General features: G+C 42.7%; 1 protein-coding gene across 1 annotated transcript in view; it reads right to left on the bottom strand.

Moving 5' to 3' along the window:
• Positions 1-22,184, bottom strand: part of C10H4orf19 (chromosome 10 C4orf19 homolog) — a 61,542-nt gene extending 39,358 nt beyond the window's left edge. Inside the window, exon 1 of the mRNA XM_063135710.1 lies at positions 22,116-22,184. The gene's annotated coding sequence lies outside the window, so the exon portion shown is untranslated. The remainder of the gene's footprint in view (positions 1-22,115) is intronic.
• Positions 22,185-23,860: the final 1,676 nt, after the last annotated feature.

Below are 23,860 nucleotides of genomic sequence, written 5' to 3' on the forward strand. Positions count from 1 at the left end.
TCTCATCTGCACATTCAATTGCTCTTTCACCTTCAGAACCTGCACAGTGTATCTGTGCAGCTAGCCAATCACATTGCTCATTGCCTCTTGGGCTCCCCCCGCCCAGCTAATTGGCTGGTTGCCTCTGTATTCTGTTCTTCCTCCTGCCACCTTACAGTTGATAAGAGCGGCAGGTCTCCTGACTCCACACCTGCAAAGCCAATTCCAGTCGCCCAGATCGCAGCAACCAGCCCAACACTAAAGCAAACAACAAGACATAGCTACAGAAACTCTGTTAAGAGTGAGCCGCTATTGCAACAAAAGAAAGGGGGCAGAGAGCCACATTTATGGTTATGGGGAAGCCACCAGTGGCCTGAGAGCTTTGGATGAAGAACACTGCTCTAAAGCAGTGTTTTTCAGTGAAATTAGTTTATGCATCCAATTGAGACCCAAATACTGAGTAATCACATGATGCCCTTGCCACATGTGAATCTATTCAGACATGCATAACAGTGCTGTTTCTAAGTAAGCTTTAAAGTAAAAAAGGTATTTAAGTGGGTGGCCTTCAATATTTGGATCTTATATGAAGAATGATCATGGAGTTGTTGAGGGACAAAAAAAATCTGGCATTGTGGCAATCCCCCCCCCCCAATTATTAAACTTCTCAGGGTTGGTTGTAGAATTTCTGTAAACCGCCCAGAGAGCCCTGGCTATGGGAGCGGTATATAAGTTTAATAAATAAATAAATAAATAAATAAATAAATAAATAAATAAATATGAACAGACACATAATATTGTATTTGGCTTGGGTTTGAGTCCCTATGTCTGGGTGACTTTGGGTAAGGTGCTGGTTTTGACCTATAAAGCCTTACATGGCTTGGGACCACAACCTCTCCCGACGTGAATATACCCGGTCACTACGTTCAACATCTAAGGTCCTCCTCCGGGTGCCTACTCCGAGAGAGGCTCGGAGGGTGGCAACGAGGGACAGGGCCTTTTCAGTGGTGGTCCCCAGACTGTGGAATGATCTCCCTGATGAGGCTCGCCTGGCACCAACGCTGCTATCTTTCCGGCGCCAGGTTAAGACTTTCCCCTTTGCCCAGGCATATGGCGGCACATCCTAATTACCCACATGTTTAGTTTTTAATCGGTTTTTAATGCTTTATGTGTGTATGTTCTGTGTTTTAGAGTTTTAAATTTTGTATACTTGTTTTTACCTCAGTTTTAGAATTTCTGTAAACCGCCCAGAGAGCCCTGGCTATGGGAGCGGTATATAAGTGTAATAAATAAATAAATATAAATAAATAAATAAATAAAGTCACAATCTCTCAGTCTAGCCTCTCTCTCACGGAGTTATTGCGAGGATAAATATTGGATGAACTCCTTGGGAAGGTACGCTTACTAAAAAGTTACATGGTGTAGCAGAAAAGGCCCTTTTTGTGAACCTAGTGGTAAACAAAATAAACTTGATTTTGCTGATATTTCACCAAATTCAATTAGGTTACAACTTGTTAAAACTAATTTCTGTAAGGGTGAGAAATGGTAGTGCCATAGGACCCTAATATAAGACAAAGAGGGACTACGCTGGTATTACAAACAAAATTATTTTACTCAAAGAAGTCCAGAGTACATGAATCTAGTGTCTTTATAAAACAGGATATAACAATACCAACCCTTTACTTGGTCAAGCTCACAATTGCTTTACAGTAAACTAACATCAGAGCAGTTCAGTCTTGTCTGCATTCAGGCCTGGCCCAAGAAGGACTGCCACCTCAAGTGAGGCAAGGACCCATATTACTGAAAGGGTCTCTACGTTTTGTATGACTTCAATGCAAATTAGATTTTTTTTTTGCAATGCTCCTGAGAGAAGGAACGCTATAAAGCTGTATTTCATTTTAATGTCACTTTTTATTTATCTTTTATGTGTTTTATATTGATTTTGCTGGTCTGTGACCATAATAAATCATTGATTGATTGAAGAGAAGTGATACTGCTGCCCACTTGCCCATGCTTGCTCAGCCAGCCAGTTGGCCAGCTGTTCCCTTCATCTCTACTGTACCCACCGCTGCTGTGGCCACCCTCTTGGGATCTCCTTTCCCTGCCCTGGCAATTAATACAAGAAGCACTGGCAAGCGACCCTGTCATGTACTGGGTGGGAGTGGGGCTGGGCTAGGGCTGCCCTTCCAACATCTCCATTTCTGTTGCTGGTGTGGGAGGCGAACTCTTGCAGGGGCCCTGAAGCTGAGGCACACTGCGAGAGCGGCTGGGTGGGCAGGAGCAAGTGACCATGCGGAGGCTCCTCTCCCTCTCCCTACCTGCATACCAGCTGTGGGAGCATCCTGATAGAGCTGGCTGAAATATAGCAAGGGTCCTGGCCATGGTGCAGTCAGACCTCTTGCAATATTTTGGTTGACCCAGCCAGGAGGCCCCTGCCACTGAGGAGGAAGGTGAAAGATGCCTCCCAGCCAGCCAAAAGATTGGTGGGCAAGCGGGTGACAGAGGTGGCAGTACTTCGCAGTGGGAGGGAGGGAGAAAGAGAGCATCTGGTTGGCCAGTCAGTTGGTGCAGTGGGCCCTATGGGTGGGGAGATTGGCGGAATTCACTGCTTTTCCTATTCTGCACTGCCTCATCCACCCTTATCAGGCTGCTTCATTATAGGGCCGGTCCTGTTTGCAGTAAAGCATGTTTACTGCAGTAATAATCTGAATTCTAATACCACTTAGAGTCTTTGGGTGCCCATGCTTATGTAGCCAATCACGAATGCTCAAGTGGGAGGTAATGGCAGACTTGGAGCTTCCCTGGGGTTGACGGAAGTACCACAAAACAAAAGCAAAAAACAACTTTTAGAAGAAAACCCTAAAAGTGAAACACCATGAATGCCTAATGATAATTGGGCATGCTCAATAGAGCATGGGATGGTGGTGGTGCTGGGCAAATCCAGAAACCCAGATGGGAAATGGAAAGAAATGGCTGGAACTGTGAACAGTAGCACCCTACGCTGTAACATTGCATTGCAGGGCTCCAGTTGTTCCATCTCTTCCAAATGGAAGAATTTGCAATAGACAGAATTTATCTGTAAAATTTGCCTTCAATGTCCAAATCAGGAACACGAAACAACTGTTTGCAAATTTCACACACCTGCCCACCATCACACTAGAACAAGTGGTGGTGGTGAAACGTCATGAAATTTATAGAAGTAATGATCTGCAGACCCCATCATCATGAGACAGACTTTAAGAGACTTAAACAGGATTTTGAAAGGTGTGGGGTAGGGAATAATGCTAATTCCTAAAAGATTAAGTAGGATATTTAGTCCTGCAATGGACAAGGGGCAGAGAAGAATATCTGTGTTCTTGTCTCGATTTGTTATTTCAAAAGGAAACAAAGATAACAGCTGAAAGAGGACATTTTCAATGCTGACAGACTGGAAAATCTTTAGAGAGGATAATAAATGACTATCAAATCTTAAAGCTGGAAGGCAAAACACAAATTAAAAGATTTCATGAGTTCATTGGTTAGTGTCCAGAATCTAATAAAAACAAAAACCACAGAATTGCATGTGCCCCATAAAGGAAAGCTAAGATACTAGTTGAAGATTATGAAGAAAGTAGTCTAATTTGTTGCACTATTTCAATCTATAGGTGTGTGTGTGTGTGTGTGTGTGTGTGTGTGTGTGTGTTAATTAGTTTTCCCAACATGAAAACACAAAAAGGTGGAGCAAGCTAACACATCTGAAAGGCATACACTAATCTCCCTTCTCTCCTGATATAGTGGTTGCTACATACAGGCAGGCTGTGTTCATGTTTTAATGTGGGAAAAACATTAAAAAATATAGTTTCCCATCGCCAACATGAAGTCGTGAAACCCAAATTCTAATACTTCAGGCTATACTTGATTCTGCAGAATGCTCACCCTGGCTGGCTACGATACAGCCATCAATATGGATACTATGAACAGTGGCTTGTCAAGTCCAAGAATAAGGTTCCCAGCGAAACTGGAAGAGAAAGTGCCAGAATCTGGTAATACTCATCCTCTAGATTAATAATGTTGGGTGGGTTAGGCAAAGCAGGAGCAGGAGAGGGTCATTTGAGTGCAGGACAGCTTTACAGGCAAAATGGGTGAACCAGACTGATGATTTGTAAGTATTTTGCTTCACAGGTTACGGTGTTGAAAACCATCAGTCTTTTCAACACAAAACACAGCAAGTACATGCTGTAATTCTATACACCACTCCCTGTAGTTATCTTAAATCATTAGTATCAAAGGCTGTCATATCTCCTTTAAAAAGAAAAAAAAACCATTGTCTATGCATATCTTAAAATTTAAGTGTGCATGTATGGACATAGCATTCCTTCCAATAGCAAACACAGGTGGTGACTGTCGACAGCATTGTAGCTGAAACAGGGCCACTGAAAACCAAAATGCAGAAATCAGTCTGATCAGGGGAATCCAGAAGTACCAAAAATTTATTTGAAAAATAATGCTAAGGGACAAACAGCCTAATAAAAAGCCCAATGAGGATTGTTTATGAAGCATCTATACAATGTTTAGTTACAGAAAAGGGGGGGATATGAGAGCTGGAAAGGCTAGTTAAAGGTTATTGGGAAAACCCGCAACGGACTCAAATGAGTTCAGATTTTTAAGAATCCCATCCATGGATTCTGCTGCGGACTGGTTTTCCCCCAGTGAGGTGGATTCCTCAGACTTGTGAACTGTTTTCCTATTTTTCTGGAATTTTGCATAAATTTAGTAATAGAAAAATATGCATTTTAAAAACAAAACAAAACAGCCAAAACACTCACCCCCACCTCAGGTTCAATGTGTATTGTGGTTTTTTTTGCACATTTTGGGACAATTTGTGCATTTTCGCAAATACGAATTTCCACAAATGCGAATTTGTACAAATTTGGAAACTAACCCCCGTCCAGTTATGTCAATGAGTGGATCATGGAACAAAAGGCACCAGACAATCCGTGAAACGCAGAATGAATGATTTTATACAATGCATACATCCCTACCCCTAACTGGCTAGAACTTTTAGGATGGAAGATACACTATATCATTACTGGTCTCACTTGTACTTATCTCTCTTGCTCAGGCTAAGAAAAACATAATCAGCTGGATAGTTAGGAAAAACAGCCAGGTCATAACTTCCATTGTATCTTTCCACTGAAGAGTACTAGGCATAGGAAACAATGTTGGCCTAATCAACTATATGCTTGGCCTAGACTTGGATTCACATCCCCAGCTCACATATGGGCCTGTTGGGATGGCCTTGGTCATCTGTCAGGGATGCTTTAGGGTGGATTCCTGCATTGAGCACAGGGTTGGACTCGATGGCCTTGTAGGCCCCTTCCAACTCTGCTATTCTATGATTCTATGAAGTCACTGCCTCCCAGCTCTACCTCATCCCTCTTCAAAGCAGAGTAACAATATTTACAGAAAAACCAACAGTAGCTATTTTGGTCCATAAGAAAAAACTACAAAATCCAACTGTGGATACTCTAGAGTTTACAGAATTATTTGATATCAAGCAGGATAAAGACTGTCCTGCACATAAGAGATTTTAAAATGTTCTTAACTCAGTGCCCATGTGCATTTCAACATGAGCATACAAGATAGGTCTCTGACTCAAAGAGCGTACTCTCTGAGGTTTGTTAGATAAAAAACATTCTACGCAAGGCTGTTACTGAATCTACTTTTGGTTTGGTTGTAGAATTGAGATCCAAGCTCTACACAATGGACTTTTTCTTTCTACTTTTCCACTATATAACCTCTAGGTGGTGCTGTGCAATATACCAGAATAATGTAATTGCACAAGTAGAGAAATGCATTTTGTTTTGCTTTCAGAAATAATACTGCATTTTCCCTAGTCTAAAAAAAAAAAAAAGAAACTGGAAAAGTGCTCTTTAAAAACAGAAGTGAAATGAGAGGGTCACAACATCATTTAAAGAACCCTTAAAAACTGTGAATGAGGAATGACGAGTACTCAAAAAATTCCTCATGTAGAAGAGCTCTGTTAACTTCTTACCTCAGATGCAGACCTTTATGTCTCCCAGTGCAGCATTAGACAAGACAACTGCACCTGCTCCCATGTCCAATTTCCTAGTCCTCCCTCCTGTGGCAAACAGATCCCCAGGTCTTCCACACAGCAGATGAGCAAAAAGGCAGACGAAACAACCAAGGGGTGACCAGTTAGCAGTAGTTGCAGCTGCCTTGTCTCCCCAAAAATGGGAGATGTAAAAGTTTCCATCTGGTGTAAGAGGTGCTAACCCTACATGGGAATGTACCCAGTTGTGGTTGAAAATGACTATTGCAAGGTGTGATGAATCATGAAACGACGTTTTTTTGAGAACAGATGCTACTACGAGTATTAATGACTTAGTACTACAAAAGGCTAAGAAGTGCTATACAACGTTTTCTCCAGAATAATGCAATCAGCTTAAAGATCATTAACTTCAATTTAGCCTCTTAAATTGTGTACTTTTAAAAAGTTTTGTTCCAATGTGTTTTTTTTACTGTTTTTGATGTTCTTGTTTTTATTGTTTTAAATCATTATACACTGCTTTGATTTTTTTTAGTAGATCAGGTGGTATATAAATGTTAAAAAATAAATAATAAATAAACTTGGGTAAATGAGTCCCTAGCCTCCAAAATAATCATATCACTTATTTCAATTTGTATCCTGACACATGATTCAAAAAGTCTCAGGTGGATAACAAATACAATAAAAGCACATTAAGATTAAAACACACACACACACACACACAAAAGTAGAATTCAGAACCCATACTATGAGGAGATTCCAATGTAACCTCTGAAGACTAGAATTAGACATCACATATCCCCAGATGCTCACTGGAACAATAGTTTAACCATCCTCTTAAAAACCAAAACCAAACAGGCTTCCCAAGCCCCTTGTGGGAAGGAATCTGTCTGCAAGGATGCCACCACTGAGAAGGCCCTGCACCTTCTAGCATTAAGCACATCATCAACCAACAATCGAATGACTTTGAGTAGGGCTCCATCTGATGATTGAGACACTTGCCAGAACACCCTGGCTCTTTGAGAATGGTATTTCAATAAGCACATGAGCCTCCCAGTTCACCCCACTCAATTTGACTGTGGGTGGAGATAGCAGCCCCCAGCCCCTCCAACAATGGTCCTGCATGCAAAGAAACATCTCAACATTTACCATAAAAGAACTTATGAAATGATCCCTCCCCACTTCAGTGTGTTTCTTTCAGTGCACCATCATATTAAATTCTGTCCCATTTTTAAATAAATAAATAAATAAATAAATAAATAAATACAGGATTTAACAACTGTGCAGAACAAGCATAATTTAATCTGTATCACATGCCTATGATATTGTTCTCCAGACAATTTCCTTGACAGATTTAGGAGAGATGTGACAAGAGGACTTGCATTCTCATAATCCACAACAATTTGGAGTACAATGTTCAAATCAGAGCAATTATTTCTGCAGTGCATTGTAAAGCCACATTATTGATCACAGGGCAGGCTGGAATCCATAGGCAGGCAAAGCACAATAACTGAGAGGCCTCTGTGAAACAGAGTTTCTATTTTCATCCTGCTATTGAATGGAAAGGTGTTTGATTTCTTTATCTTAATGTTATTTACAGTCTTTCGCAGCCTTGCTTTGGAACAATGCTTAAAAGCTGAAGAAAGCATTTGTTCCTTTAAGAGATTTAGTATTGTCTGGAGTCAAGCCAACTTGCCACTTAATCCATTCCCCACCCCCCTCCACCCTTTGAGAAGAATAGGGTCTCTGTTCATCCAAAGTTACCAACTAAAACGGCACATAATTACTTCAGGCTCAAATATAGTGAGGTAGCTTTCGATGCCCATGTTCCTAAGTCGTGTGCAAACTTTTCCAATCAGGGCTTGTTTATAACTTGACTGTAAAAATGAGCAGGAGTGGCATGTGGGCATAAGGAAATACTCCCCTTTATTCTTTAACTCCCTGCTGTAGAGTTGCCAGACACCTCGACCCCACTCCTAAGACTTTAACAGTAGCTGGACTTAAAACAATTAAGGCTTCTCAAGGTGTCGGTTCCAGGTTTTGGAGAGCCGTCAAGTCAAGACACTCTCAATGGGAGTGGACTCCTTCAGTGAGTCCATCTTCTCACTGCCATTACCACCAGCTGTTATTACTCATAGAATCATAGAATAGTAGAGTTGGAAGGGGGCCCACAAGGCCATCAAGTCCATTACAGGATTCTACCTTACAGCATACCTGACAGATGGCTGTCCAGCTGCCTCTTGAAAGCCTCTATTGTGGGAGAGGCCACAACCTCCCTAGGTAATTGGTTCCATTGTCATCCTCATCCTCTTTCTCATTATTCCTACCACTTACTTGACTGACCAGTGGAGAGCCATTGAGCAGTTAGACCATGGTATCCTCTGCTCCTCCTTGTCACCACTACCAGGTTGCCATGGTGTAGAGCAGGGGTCCCCAACCCCAGGGCCACGGAACCAGGCAGTGCAGGTGAGCTGCTTTCACCCAGCCACCCCAGTGTACCTGGGTGCGGGGCGCCATCTCGCCTGTCCAGATGAAGCAAAGCCAGGATGCTGGGCTGGGCTGGGGCGGTTACAGAACGGTGCGCCTGGCCAGAAGCCACTCTGGGAGAGCGACTCATGGGTGCGCCATTCCGAAGCCGCCCGCCCCAGCATCCTGGCTTCGCTTCAGCTGGGCGCTCACCCAGCCAAAGCGAAACCAGTATGCTGGAGTGGGGGGGGGCTTCCCAAAACCATCCCCTCAACTCCCCCTGGTCCGTGGAAAAAATGTCTTCCACCAAACCGGTCCGTGGTATCAAAAAGGTTGGGGACCGCTGGTGTAGAGGAGTAACTCCAGGGGCCTCTTGTCAGTGGGCCCCTGCTGAGATGTGGGTCATCAGCTGCCACCCAACCACCCTTGACCCTGGCCTGGGTTTCTCCATCACTTTTCTCACTGTATGGAAAACCTTCACATAGAAATACAGTAATTGGAAATACTGCTGCATTTTATTCACTTTGGGGTAGATACAGTCAAGTGTCTTGGTTGTATTTTCCAGGCTATGCAAACATATAATCTTGGCTATTCCACACTAGCCCAAAACATGGAAAGCAATCTCATTATTGTAGTGAAGTCAACATAATAAAATCATGAGTGGACAGTTAATTAAGGCTGTTGTTTCTTGTAAATGTTTTTGATAGGAAATAAAGAGGGGCGTGTGTTCAGTCCAGTCTTTCTTGTCACATCATGATGAAAGTTTACAAGCTTCTAAAAAGGCAGCCATTTCTTGTTCTGGAAGGGGTATGAAGGAGAAAGGGGAAAGAGGAAATAGATTTCATATTGTTATTAATTTATCTGTAAATTTATCTCAGTAATTTAGCTACTGAGATATTGCATGGCTTTGAAGTAGGGTTGCTGGGAGAGAAAATATGCACCCTCTAGTTTCACTTCTGTTTTTAAAGAGCACTTTCCCAGGTGTGTTTTTGGTGTGTGTTTTTGAGAGAAGGGAGAATGCATCAGAAAAGAGAGGAGCCATGCATTTAAATTCCTTAATGCAGCGGCAACTTCTGCTACCTACCCCTGCTTCCATACTCCACCAGGTCGTTTAATCCAAGTCATCCCTCCCCCCCCCACCTCTTTGAAGGTACATATGGAACCCTGCTCACAACAGCAGACAGGGGACAAATGTACACCAAAGGGGTGTGTTGGCAATCCATTTGATACAGACCAGAAGAGCCAGGTCATGCCGTTTTTTGACCTGAAATGACACTGTTGCTTTAAGAAGCTCATCTCAGCACTTGACATCAATATGAGCCCATGGGGCTTGGATCTTGGGCTAATGGGGCACATTTGGCTAGTGGTCTTCTCAAGGGACCTTGTGCATGTGGTCACGCAGGCAGGAAGAGATAAAAATATATATGAATTCACCAAACAGCCCCAAATGAAACGCCTCATGATTAGCTTAAGGCATAGTCATCAGGAAACAGATTTGAATACACCCAGACACATTTCCATACTCCCAGGGTTGTTTTTATTCCACCAAAATTGGTATTAAGGACAGTGATCAGACAGTTTTAAGCAGCCACCGAGAAGCACTGGTGGGATTGGATCTGGGTCCATCCTGTATCAGCCCTGTTGGACCCACTGTCAGAATTACTCAAAGCCACAAGCCTACAGTTTTATATTATATTTTACAATTTTAATGTATTTTATGGTTTTAAGCTTTCTCTTAAACTGTCCAGAGACTACAGAAATGTAACAAACAAATAAATAAACATTTCCTCTACATTTTGTTTGCACTGGTTTGTTTTGCGAACCACTTGAAGCACAACTTATTGTGGAAAATGTGGTGTACAAGGACATTGACTATGACATTTCAAGCCCTGTTTATGGACAGGTTACCTTATTTTTGCTGTATATTTTCCTTGATTAGTATATTTAGGAGTGTTCATCTTGTATGAACTAATTGAATCCACATTAGAAGATGAGACTCCTCATTATTATTGCAGTGAGTGAACTCCCCACGATCGATCATTTGTACACTTTATTTATTGCATTTCTATACCGCCCAATAGCCGAAGCTCTCTGGGCGGTTTGATTCCTGCTCGATAAAACCAACCTCCCTGTTTGAATCAATGTGTGTGTGTGTTGCCGGGGGGGGGGGGGGGGCAATTGGAATAAATCTACCTAGATGTGGCACAACCAACTCCAAAGGGTCCTTTGGACACATAGATCTGAGCATATGTATGGGGATATATTCAGAGAGGTCACTTGCTAACAAATTTGTGTAGAGAAGCCTTAGCTGCTGAATTCTCTATTCTGTCTGGGAATAGCACTGATATTTAGGTTACAGGCTGGCTTTCTAGTTTGAGTACTTTAAAGCACTGTATAAATCACCAGAGTTTCAGCAGATATAACCCTCAGTCTAATTTCAAAGGCCGTCTGCACATGATTAATTCAGAATTTAGTCAAGAGCCACCTGACTTTGACCTGGCAACCTACCATTGGCTGCTGTGAATCCACTCTGGGTTTCAATCAGAACCAGCCAGAAGTCTAAAGGAGCTGTCCCAGGTGCTGAACCTATGGTGGGGGTTGGATTCAGCACCTTGGATAGCAACTTTAGAGTTCTGACTGAAATCTAGAGTGGATTCACAGCTCCACTGACATCAGAGTCGCCTGCCTCCACTGCAAATCCGTTGGGAGGAAGAGGGAGGAGGGAGAAAAGGAAAGGAAGTGAAAATGGGGTGGTCCTGCCAACTGCTGGCATGCAACCCCCAACAGATTAACCGCAGGGGTTATGTGGCCCTTATTAGAAAAAAGAAGAAAATTCCTCATTGCTGAAGTATAAAGTATGTCACCCTTCCCCTAACTTGGTGTCCTCCTGGTGTTTTGTACTTCAACTCCCATCAGCCCCACCCATCATAGCCCATAGTCAGGAATGCTGGGCATTGTAGACCAAAAACACCTGGAGAACACCAGATTGGGAAAGGCTGAGCTATTACATGCTGCCAGACTTTGCTCCAAAAGAAGCTTGTTCCTTCAACAGCTGGGCAAGCAGGCAGACATTTTGTTCCAGCCACTGGGATTAAATAAAATGTCCCATGGCATTTTTCAAACAAGAGCTAATCCAGGGAAGCAAACGATTTCCAACATCACACCCTGGCTTTTGTTTAGGGCCACAATACCTGACAGAACACCTCTCCTGACATGAACCTACCCCTACACCATGCTCAACATCTAAGGTCCTCCTCAGAGTGCCTACTCTGAGGGAAGCTTGGAGGATGGCAACAAGGGAGAGGGCCTTTTCAGTGGTGGTCCCCCAATTATGGAATGATCTCCCTGACGAGGCTCGTCCGGTGGCAACATTGTTATATTTTCGGCGCTAGGTCAAGACTTTTCTCTTCTCCCAGGCAGATAAGGACATGTGCTGAGGGGTTTTTTTTTTAACTGACCCCAGAATACTTGTTTTAAAATTGTTGTTTTTATGTTTTTTGATGGTTTAATTTTTTTGTATGTTTGTTTTTAATCTTCACTGTTTTTAACTTTTGTAAACCTCCCAGAGAGCTTCGGCTACGGGGCGGTATATAAATGTAATAAATAAATAAATATGGACATTTCACTACCACAAGATACACTGGAATTTAGCTTGGGGTAGAAGAAACATCCCAAAAATAATTTGGTGAGGCTTTCTTATGGATCTGGATGAAGGAACTTCTTCTGGGCTTAATTAAAAACAACAACAACTGCACTTTCCCCTCATTTTGAATCATATGTTGGCATTTGAACTCATATCTTAGCAATACAAACAAGATGCTACTGGCTACTTTTTAAAAATTCATCCAATGTCTCCATGAATTCTGACAATTGTTGTGAAAGCCTGACATAAATCCATAAGGCATCTGGTAAATTCATGGAGGGGAAAGATAATGCAAAAAACAAACATGAAAAGAATAGAACTACACAGCAGGCAAATATTGCCTTTTCCATGCCCCACCCAGAACAGGCAGGCCGAAAATACAAGCATCAATACGATAACAAGGGCTTCTTTTACCTTTAAAGAGACAATAACCTCTTTCAAACACCGAGCAGTAGAAATGAAGTGTGTTTATCATTCAAAACACTGAAATCCAGGACACCTTATTTCCTTTCCCTCTTCAGATACACTGTAGGACAGAGTAGCCCCACTGATGTCAAAATGAACTGCAAGCATGCAAGTAGATTATGTCCAGATTCGAATATTCACCCTGGCAAAACATGTTGCTGATGGAGGCTCTACTGAAACAACATTAAATCAACAGCTCTGTGGGTTTTCTCAGGCGCAGCAGATCAAGTAGTAAAAAAAGAATGGCACCATCTAGGTCTTGTACAGGAGAAGGTTTTCCCAGAATGGAAATGCAATAACAGAAAGATTCAGCTATTGAGTTTTTGCTTACAATGCAGCTGTTAAATGTGCAACAGCATGGTAGAAGAAAAGATGGCAGTCACAGATACCATATCAGAGATGTCTTGAGAACCTGAAGGCCTGCCTTTGACCACATGAGCCTGCCTGAAGCCAATGAAGGTGCTCATTGAGACCTTCTCACCATTTGATTCACAGGACAAATCCTTGGCAGAACCTCCATCTCTCCAGTCTCACAGAAGTCTAGGACTACAAAATTAGATGAGCCTTTTAATACTCCAGTCAATTCCTCCAGAGGTGCCAGAGCTAAGTGCACTGCAGGTCTTGTTAGCCTACATAAGACTTCAGTTGGCTTGAGCTCCCCGCTGAGACAACGACTGGTTTTGGACAACACGATAACAAACGATGGTTTAAATAGTTGACAGTTGGTTATTTAACCCACAGTGGGTTATCATGTTGTGCGGTGGGAGATTTTTTAAACCAACAGTTGGTTATTTGACTGAAATAACCAATGCAAATAACCAATGCTGTGAAGAGTTGGTTATCTGAACCACTGGTATAAGGTTGGAAATTTTCCTTGAAAAGCTAGCTTAGGACAATGTGCTTGTAATTACCAGTTCTTTCTGGTGTTTACTGAGAGAATAAGGACAACTAAGTCATGACCACATTAAGGCAAACTACCTCAGTATTAACAGAACCTACTACTGTTTGATAGTGACTTTATAGTGATAATTAACTTTTTATTATACATTAAAGAAGAACCTTGGCTAGAACCTGCATATCATGGGCAACTAACTGGTGATCCTCAGGCATTTCTATAAGGCTTTTTAATTTCCAGTCTCAGAGGGAAGAGAGGTGTGGATGAGTGCATAGACCTGATATATTGTGTCATAAAAAGATCATACACATGGGACACACATATGCATGGGACACACATACATACACACACATATTTCCGATTGATATACATACCAACAGCAACTGGAAAAGCACTAGGCCAGGGGACCATTTGTACGTGTTTGAGTGTGCCCACACTTTTTATCTCTGATGGGATTGCCACCAAAGTACAAAAATGTCAAAGGAAAAAAAGAAACTGAATGGGAAAGCAGATTGTATGAGGGGGAATGTTTTACAAAATCCAACTGAAAAAATAACAAGAACCACTCATAACTTCCTCTTAGAGTTTGCAAATACAGGACTAGGTCCAAAGTATTCTTCCTTTCCATATGCAGAAGGTGGCTTCAGTTCACAGAAAAGCACTTCTTCTTTTCCTCCTCCTCCAACTGATGTCCTGTCTTACCACTAAAAATAGTGCTCAAGGGAGCCAACAATAACCAAATTCTGATAATACACAATTATTAACAAATAGCAGAACCTTTCCCCTCATTTTTTTACACCTTGGGCTAGAGCAGCCTTCCACCAGTTGTACAATTCCCAGCATTCCTGACCACTGGCCATGCTAGCTAGGGCTAATGGGAGTTGATGTTACAACATCTAGAGGGCACCATGTTCGAGGAAACTGCTAGAGTGTTCTGCAAGAACAGGAAAACTGAACCCAAAGATATTCTGTCTTGTCAGCAGAAGCATATATACTCACACAGTCCTCTGACCCCACCCATTGTCTCATGGCCAATCCAGACGCTCCACACCAACATCCAATTAGCACTCTTCTTCCATCCAGCACTCATGCTTTATACTTACCAATCTGCTACAAAGAGTACCTTCTTTAAACTTTTTTCAATAATTATTATTAGTAAACTTTATATCAAACTTAACAACACAGTCTAATGCAGTAGAACATCACAAACCGCACCACTACCTCTTTGTACTTGCAAAATAGAGTGCGGAGGTGGGGAAAAGGGTGTTCCTAGGGGCAGGAAGGGGAGGAGACCAGGGCAGCAGCCATATGACAAATGCCCCAGCCCCCTTCCCTCCCCCTCCTCAAAGCCTCCTGGATGGGTAACTTGCAGAAGATGCTAAAAATCTCTGAAGGGCCACAACTCCCATGATCTCTCATCATTGTCTATGTTGGCTAGGGCTGATGGGAGTTGTAGGCCAAAACATCTGGAGGGACACAAGTTGCACCCCTCCCCCCAATATATTACGAATTGTTTGACAATGAAGGGATGGGGGGTCTCCTTTGCTAGAGATATTTAACCAGGGACAGGACAGCTATCCAATGGGGATGCTGTAGCTGCAAGACACATTCCTGAATTGGCCAGTTGGTTGAACTAGAGGACCTTCCTGGCCCCATCCAACTCTACAGTTCTGTGATTCTTTGTACCAGTATTAGCTGGTGGCTCCAATGTTAGTGGGGCAGTGAGAACTCTAAAGGAGCTGTCACTTTGGAGAGCTCCTATAGATTTCTGACTGGTTCTGACTGAAAGCCCCACTGACATTAGAGCCACCAGCCTCCACTGCTTAGTACTAACTTTCTACCTGTCCTGCAACTGTTAAAAGGCAAAGGAAGTCTGCCAGAAAGAAAACAAAGTGGCACCTTTGCTCTTAATCATCAACTTGCGAGCAGGAAAAGTACTTGGTGACTAATCTCTTTAGCTTTTGTTTTCGGCATTTGTACCCAAACAATAAGCAGCTATTCTTTGTTAATTATCATATTGTCTGCAACCGTGCATGGCATGCTATTTGGAATCAAACCTTTACCTGTACATGCTGATAAGGGAGAATATATATCTATATCTAGATATATAGATGAACACTACTGGAGTTTAAGCAGGTCACAGCAAGGAGAAGAAAGGAAAAAATAATCCATACGGTCACACAACATTAGGGTGACCATATGAAAAGGAGGACAGGGCTCCTGTATCTTTAACAGTTGCATAGAAAAGGGGATTTCAGCAGGTGCCATTTGTATATATGGAGAACCTGGTGAAATTCCCTCTAATCACAACAGTTAAAGTGCAGGAGCTATACTAGAGTGACCAGATTTAAAAGAGGGCAGGGCACCTACAGCTTTAACTGTTGTGATGAAGAGGGAATTTCACCAGTTTCTCCATATATACAAATGACACCTGCTGAAATTCCCTTTTCAATACAACTGTTAAAGAAACAGGAGCCCTGTCCTCCTTTTCATATGGTCACCCTACACAACATGTCAAGGAAAGAACATAAAATCCTTACTACTAGCTGTAGTTATTACCAAAAAAATCAGCATCTTTTCTAAGCAAAGGGATTTCTGCCTTTGGAGGCAACCCTAGGACACAAGTCCATTTAATTGGGTAAAATCCTATGCAAGTCCTACTTAGAGTAGACCCATTGAAATGAATAGGATTTAAATTCATCATGACTAAGTTGTCCCATTTATTTCAATGTGCCTACTCTAAATAAGTTTTCTGTTGGATTTCGCCCAATTTTTACAACAGAAGTGCAGCCTGCTTTATTTTCAAAGCCTTGTTCTATGTGCTGGGTTAAATAACTGTTTAACACCAATTAAACCATTAAGCAGCTTTGTCTTGCTCTTCCTCCCCAAGCTGCAGTTCGCTGTGGCATAAGAAACAGAAACAGAACTTCAACAGGTGCAGGATTTTCCCAGCATGGAGATGCAGCCATCAGAAAGGCCACACCTGTTAAATATCTGTCAGGCACACAGCAGCTAAAGCAAGGGGTGCAGAACCACTTTCAGCCTGAGGGCTAAATCCCATTTCGGAGGTGGGCGGGACCAAAGGCAAAAAAAGGGTGGGACCAAAATACCATAAATACCAGTACATTCCAGCCAGCTCTGCAATGTTCTGTTTTAGGTGCAGCAACCAGAGCTGCAGGCAGTATTCCAAGCCATATGCATCAGGGAGATGTTAGACTCTTGACTTTCTTTTCTATGTTTTTGAACCTGCTTCCCAGGGAAATCCAACCCGCCATCTGTCAGCTTGTCCTGCCACCAAAGCATCTTTCTTTCAGAGAGCTCTTAATGACTGAGACATGATTCAGATGGGCTTGATTCTGCTCTGGGTTTTCCTTGCATTTTTTATACTTTTGTGGATCCTATTTCTAGCTGAATTTATTTTTGCGTGTTCTTATCTTTAATAATCTTAATTAAAAAGTGACCAGCAGCAACATCCCCTTTGTAGTCTTAATCACTCCTGAACACATTGGATTTGCATCTGAGTAGACCTGCACACATTGTGCTATGTGAAATAGATCACAGCAGGGGCCAGCCAATTTCAAAATACTTCAGAATTTTACTCGTTTCAAGGACAAAGTCACAAATACACTTCAAACATCTGTCACTGGAAAATATCGGATAGTAAGTGCTTATCTTAAGGATGCCCTATGTCAGGGATCAGGAGAATGTGTAGCCCTTTAGAAGTTGTTGGACTACAATTTCCATCATACTTCACCATTGTCTATGGCTGATGGGAGTTGCAGTCCACCAACATCTGGAAGGCCACACATTCCATGTCTTTGGCCTATACATTTAATAGCAGCAGACCCAATCGTGAGTGGTAGCGATCATTTGCATGACTATTTTAATAGACATGCTATTTTTATAGACCTATTATTGCTACTGTTGACATATTACACAGCCAATTGGCATTGGGCGGGGTGGCAGTAGGTCCCTTTTGTTATAACTTCTATTCTTGTTTTAAATCATGATTGTACATAAACTGGGTGGGTTCTGGTAATCCAATATTGAGTATCTGAAAAGGGTAATGCAACAGATGTTTAGTTACGTAATATTCCTGGAACACTTAAAAAAGCATAACAAATATTTGGTCAGGGAGGTAAATACAACTGTTCCATGCCTTTGGCATAACATATACAATAAAAGAATCTGTCTTGCTGGTTTGCTTTGAATCAAGATTTCTCACATACAGTAGCTGGGTTTGGATGATCAAGCCAGGATATGTGCGAGGTTTGCACATCCATGCTCAGCCCCTGCGCTCCCATCCCACTTTGCTCCTCCCTTCACGTGAGTGTGGAAACTGGGAAATGATAGTTAATTGCTTCCAAACAAATCGAGGTACTATAGTTGGCTTCTTAACCCTGGTTTCCTTGAAAGCCTTCACCCTAGTTTCTCATTTGTACATCAGGCGAACACGCGGTTAACTGTGGCTTCCTGGCTTCTTTGAACATTGCGCAAAGGATGGAGTGAAGTGGCAGAAAAAACAAAGAGTAGCTTATTAAGTCAGGATCTGATAATCTGAATACAACCTTTCAAGAGCAGTGAATAGTACTGAATATCACAAACACATTGGATTTATATCTAATTGTTGACATACAGCAGTACATTTAACTTTACCACTGCCTTTAATTTATGGATGAAAATATAAGTGGAATCCATTGGCTGCTTGTGTGTGTGGGGAGAGGTCTTTATGGTTCTACATAGCAACAACTTATATTTAGTCTCTTTTCCATAATCTGAGAAATGGCTTTGACAAATATTGCTGTCTATGTTCTTGATTTGTATATCAATAAATCATGCTGTATTTTATAAAAATTAGATACTTTCATGTTGCCATTAGCTCATTTCAGTTAGGAAGTCCATTTTTCTGCCATGGTTCTTTACCACAGCTCCATGTACCAAGAATTCAGTGTTAGAAGTTCTAAAGTTTTCCAAATTTTAGCACTTACCCTGCGGGAATAGTATTGAATAAAAACCGCCAAGTAAATAAATCCTTCCAGTAAATCAAATACTACCTTGGACACTCGCTCTAAAGTACTAAAGTTGATGACCTGTCAAGCAACCCTCCTTATGTACTTGTAACATTCCTACTCACACACCAAGGATCTACGCCTGAGGGCCTCTTTCCAATATTACACATTGCTGGTGTCTCTCTTCTACTTCCTTTACATTGTGCACGTGGACTCTGCAACAGCTCTCCAGCCCTAGCTGTTCAAGCAAGGTGTGTTATTACACTGGCTATAATGTTTAATCACACAATGAATCTGCTTGTGCTTATTATAGAACAGTTGTAGTTCAAACACATTTTGGTCATTGTTATGAAAAGAAGTGGTGGAAGGGAGCCAGTGAATGGGCATTCTGTTTTTGTGTGTGCGTGTGAATTTACATGTAGGTGCACTCTTCTACAAATGCATGCATGTGAAAATGCATTTGACCCAAGGCTAGACACCTGTGAGAGAAGGATGAAAATGCTTAAAGACTCTTGTGCATGTATTTCAAAGGTTTCCCAATCTCTCTCCCAAAAGCCCAGAATAGGAACACTGATTTTGCAGGGTACCAGACAACCAGGGGGGTGGGCATTTCTTTCTTTCTCTCTCTCTCTCTCTCTCCTTGTGGGGTGAAAATTAGTTGGGGGGAATTTAGTGGGGAAACCATTACTGATCTGCAAGATGATGTGTCCTATTATTACATTACTGCTAAATTTATGCAGGAACTTTTGCTTGAGAGTCTATAGCCTTATTCAGGCATTGTGCCTGAATAGGGTACATCAACCTGTGCTGGGCTACACCTCCCATCAGTCCCAGCTACCATGGCCAATGGAAACCCAAACAGTGTCAACCAGATCACCCTTATCTCCATGATAAAGATCAAGATTTGTTTGTATTGCCTATTTCCCCTCTGTTCCAGCTAACCGATAAGAAGATTGCAAGCATTAACAACCCAAAACAAAGGAGAGTGCTGACCAGACAGGTCTTGCAAGATCACCCTTCAAAAACTCCTTTAGCAACTTTGCCATATTTTATTAACTCTCCCAGCGAGCCAGTAATATTCTTATGTTACAGATGACGAATCCAATCTTCTGAAGTATGACATCCATAGTGATTCTGAGATTTGAGTAGGATTCCCTCTGGCTGGGCTCCTATGTTTTTCCTGAACAATTCTCTAGGGAGGGAGTTCCAAAAATGTGGAGCCACCAGAAAAGGCCCCGCATGAGGCTCACACAGAGCAAAGCTTTCCTAGTTGACTTCAGAAGGCGGGGATGTTTGTATGGGAGTATCTTCTTCAAGATACACAAGGCCCAAACAATAGAGGGGTTTAAAACACCAGACCAGCAATTTGAAATATGTGCAGAAGGTCAGTTCCTTCAGCACTGGTGAAATATGCTCCCTATAATTGACAACATTTACTGCCACCTTCTTCTAATTGCCCTGTGGGGCAAAACATACAATTATCATCTATACTAGGTACAGTTACTGATGAGGGGAAACATTTTCAGTCACTTCATTGTAGACAGCCACAGGGCCAGTTAATATTTGTATCACTACAATTCCATCTAACACATGGGTCTACAGAGAGTTACCAATGATTGCACTGCTGAAAATTTCACCCTAAACATTTTAATTGTGTTCTATCAGCACAACATGCCTGTATTGTTTATTAAATGCAGACAACAACAGCTTTCTTTTTAATGTACTGGATAAGAAGTCAAGAGTAGAAAAACTGCTACTAAATCTTTCCACCCTAATAGAATAATAATAAAAAATAGCTTCGTGTAACCATCTACTATGCTTCCAACCAATTTGTATATGTAAGTTTCCCCAAATCTCTAAAGGAAATAATTTATAGAAAAATAAATGTTAGGGTTGTCAAACACAGCTACTAACAATATCAAAGGGAATGGAGTGTAGGAAAACACAAGCCATGCCATTATGTTCTAAAACAATCCTGACTTCACATGTATAGGGCACTCCATCCAAAAGTAACTAATTTCAGTGTTCTAACCACAACTCCTCACTGACTCTTTAAGGTGCCACAAGACTCTTGATTTTCCATCCTCCCAAAAGCAGGCATAATAAAAGCAATCTCCTACACAACAACATCAAATCCAGGTGTTCATTGAAGACTTGTCCTCCCATCCCATCCTTCAAGTAGAGTTGTCAAAATATTCTTGGGGTTTGGCAAGTAAGTCAGGAGAGGGAGTTCCTTAATTGAGGTGTCAAGAAATAAGGAGACAGAGAAATCCCAAGGTTATTAAAACACTGGTGAACATTGGGCCGGGAAAGGAGAAAAGAGGCCCACTTTCTTCTGACATTGTCCCCTCTTCACATGACACATAGAATCTCCATTGGTAGATGCATCCCATCTAGTATCAAATACGTATTATTTTCCCAGACTTTATAATTAGCCATTCTCCATCCTTCCACTTCCCCTGTAAACTTTTTCTCCTTCCATCCAATCACAAGCCACTTTAGTTCATTCCTTGTCAGAGGACCTTTCACACATTACACTGTAGCAGACCCAGGTTCGGAAAGTTGCAAACATCGGTTTGTTGCATTCACTAATCTTTCTTTCTTTTTTTAAAGGCTGAAGAAGTGTAGCTGTGACTTCCTGGTTCCCATGACTTCCAGGAAACCTAGGTTAAAATCCAACACAAGTCCTACTTACAGTAGACCCATTGAAAGGAATGAGATTTAAGTAAATTATGACTAACTGAAGTTCTATTCATCTTGATGGGAAACTCCAAGTAGGACTTCTGTTGGATTTTACTCTTAGTCATGACTAGGTTGAATGGAATTCAAATCTGTGGGTGAAGCAGCTTTCTGTGGGAGACATTTTAGCAGTGTTCAGGTACATACAAGGGAGAAGATGGCCGAGAACTATTTTCTATTGCTACAAAAATTAGGACCCAAAATAATGGTATAAGTTACAGCTACCGAGATATCGATTAAATATAAGGAAAAACTTCCTGACTGTAAGATCTGTATAACAGTGGAAAAGTCTACCTGCCGAGGTTAAGGGCCCTCCATCTCTGGAGGTTTTTTAAGAAGAGGCTGGACAGCCACCTCTCACAGATGGTTTAATTGGTTTCCTGCACATTGCAGAGGGTTGGACTAGATGATCCTTGTGGTCCCTTCTGACTCCACAATTCTAGGATTCCTGTTGCAGCCCCTGCCTTTCCAGAAACCAGGGCCGAATGGGTTTTATTAAGAGCTCTGAAGAATTTCCACAGAGTACAAAGTCGGGCAGCCGTTGTTCGCCTGGCATTGTACCCGTCGACATGGTGCTCTCCAGTGGTGTTGGATGCTGGGGGGCCCCACACCGCTGGAGGGCACCAGGCCAGGGAAGGCTGAATAGAAGACCATGTCACCCCATTAGCCCCCTCCTCTCTTCCCCCACCGCAGTCAACTAAATAAAGGAACGAATAAAAAGTTTCCCAAAGTTTGGGCCCTTTCAGGAAGAAGGAAAACCCCAACCGCAGGCGAAGGGGAGAAGGCGGGGCGCGAATGCTCCGCCAGGTGCCCCAGCGGGAAAGCGGGGGAAAAAAAAAAAGCCCTCGAGGGAGAAAGGCGCCCCGCTCCTACCTGCAGCCTCGGCGCTGTTCAGGAAGCGAAGCCGGCTGCTGAGGAGAATCTCCCATGACTCAAGCCGGGCTTCTGCATTTGAATGGCAACTATGGAACCAGTGTGTGTGTGTGAGTGTGAGAGAGAGTTTGCATGACCTCTTAATGAGACAGACTGTCGTTGGTGTCATTGGGTGTCCCGGCATCATGTGACCGCCGGTGAAAATAATAATAATTAAAAAAAAAAACTCTTTAAAGTTTGCATGTCAGACTTCCAAGAGACTTTGTAACCCTTTACCTGCAAGCTGGAGATGGAAAACCTGCCGAACCTCATTACAGCTCCCGGAGGGGGGGGGGGGCGCGCGGCGGGCAGGCCGGGCACGACGACACTTGCCCACACCTCAGCCAAACGAACACCAAACGGCCCCCACGTGACGGCTTTACTACACAATGGGGCGTTTTGTAACCATCCCAGCAGGTTCTTGTGATCGCGTCGGGGTGTGTGTGTGTGTGTGTGTGTTCTTGGGACGGGGTTCTTTCGAAGCATGGGCGGCACAGCCCGCCTTCTGTGGGGAGACTTCAGCTTAGGAATTAGGCACCCTGCCATTCTGAGCAGGGCGCCCAACTAGCCGTGTCTACTCTGAAGTAAGCTCCATTGAGTTCAATGGGGCTTACTCTTAGGTAAGATGAGAATGTCCATAGGAGTGCAGCCTATCACTGCCCTGCTACACGCGTCTACTCAGGTGCCAACCCTATTGACGCCAATGGGCCCCACTCTCAGGTAAGTTTGCCTGGCACCACCAGTAGACTTCAGGCTGGCAGGATCTACTTTGTTTTTACTAGAATCCTGAGATCCACCGAGAAGAGTCAGGTGCCAAATGATGGCACAGACAGATGTACACCAAGAAGGAAGGAACAGTGTGCCTCTGAGCATGTACTCGGTCCAGGAATCTGTGATTGGTACCAGAACCAGGCTCAGAAGTCCTTTGAAATGCAAATCTATTCCTGGTCTCTCTCTCTCCCCCCTCCCCCTCCCCCAAGCGTTCCTTTTTATCAATCTCTTCGGGATAAGGTGGGGTGGGTCAGGCTTATTTATTTATTTATTTATTGCACTTATATACTGCTCCCATAGCCAGGGCTCTCTGGGCGGTTTACAGAAATTCTAAAATTAAGATAAAAACGAGTATACAAAATTTTAAATTCTAAAACACAGAACATACACACATAAAGCATTAAAAACCGTTAAAAAAACTAAACATGTGGGTGATTAAGATGTGCCGCCATATGCCTGGGCAAAGAGGAAAGTCTTAACCTGGTGCCGGAAAGATAGCAGCATTGGTGCTAGGCAAGCCTCGTCAGGGAGATCATTCCACAGTCTGGGTGCCACCACCAAAAAGGCCCTGTCCCTCGTTGCCACACTCCGAGCCTCTCCTGGAGTAGGCACCCGGAGGAGGACCTTAGATGTTGAACGTAGTGACTGGGTATATTCACATCGGGAGAGGCGTTCCATCAGGTATTGTGGTCCCAAGCCGTGTAAGGCTTTATAGGTCAAAACCAGCACCTTGAATTGGGCTCAGAAACATACAGGCAGCCAGTGCAAGCAGACCAGAGCAGGTGTTATATGGTCGAACCTTCTGGTTCCCGAAATCAATCTGGCCGCTGCATTTTGCACGAGCTGCAGCTTCCGAACTGTCTTCAAAGGCAGCCCTACGTAGAGTGCATTGCACTAATCTAACTTGGAGGTTACCAGAGCATGGACAACTGAAG

This window comes from Elgaria multicarinata, chromosome 10, assembly GCF_023053635.1.
Source record: "Elgaria multicarinata webbii isolate HBS135686 ecotype San Diego chromosome 10, rElgMul1.1.pri, whole genome shotgun sequence".
In the NCBI taxonomy this organism is placed as follows: domain Eukaryota; kingdom Metazoa; phylum Chordata; class Lepidosauria; order Squamata; family Anguidae; genus Elgaria; species Elgaria multicarinata.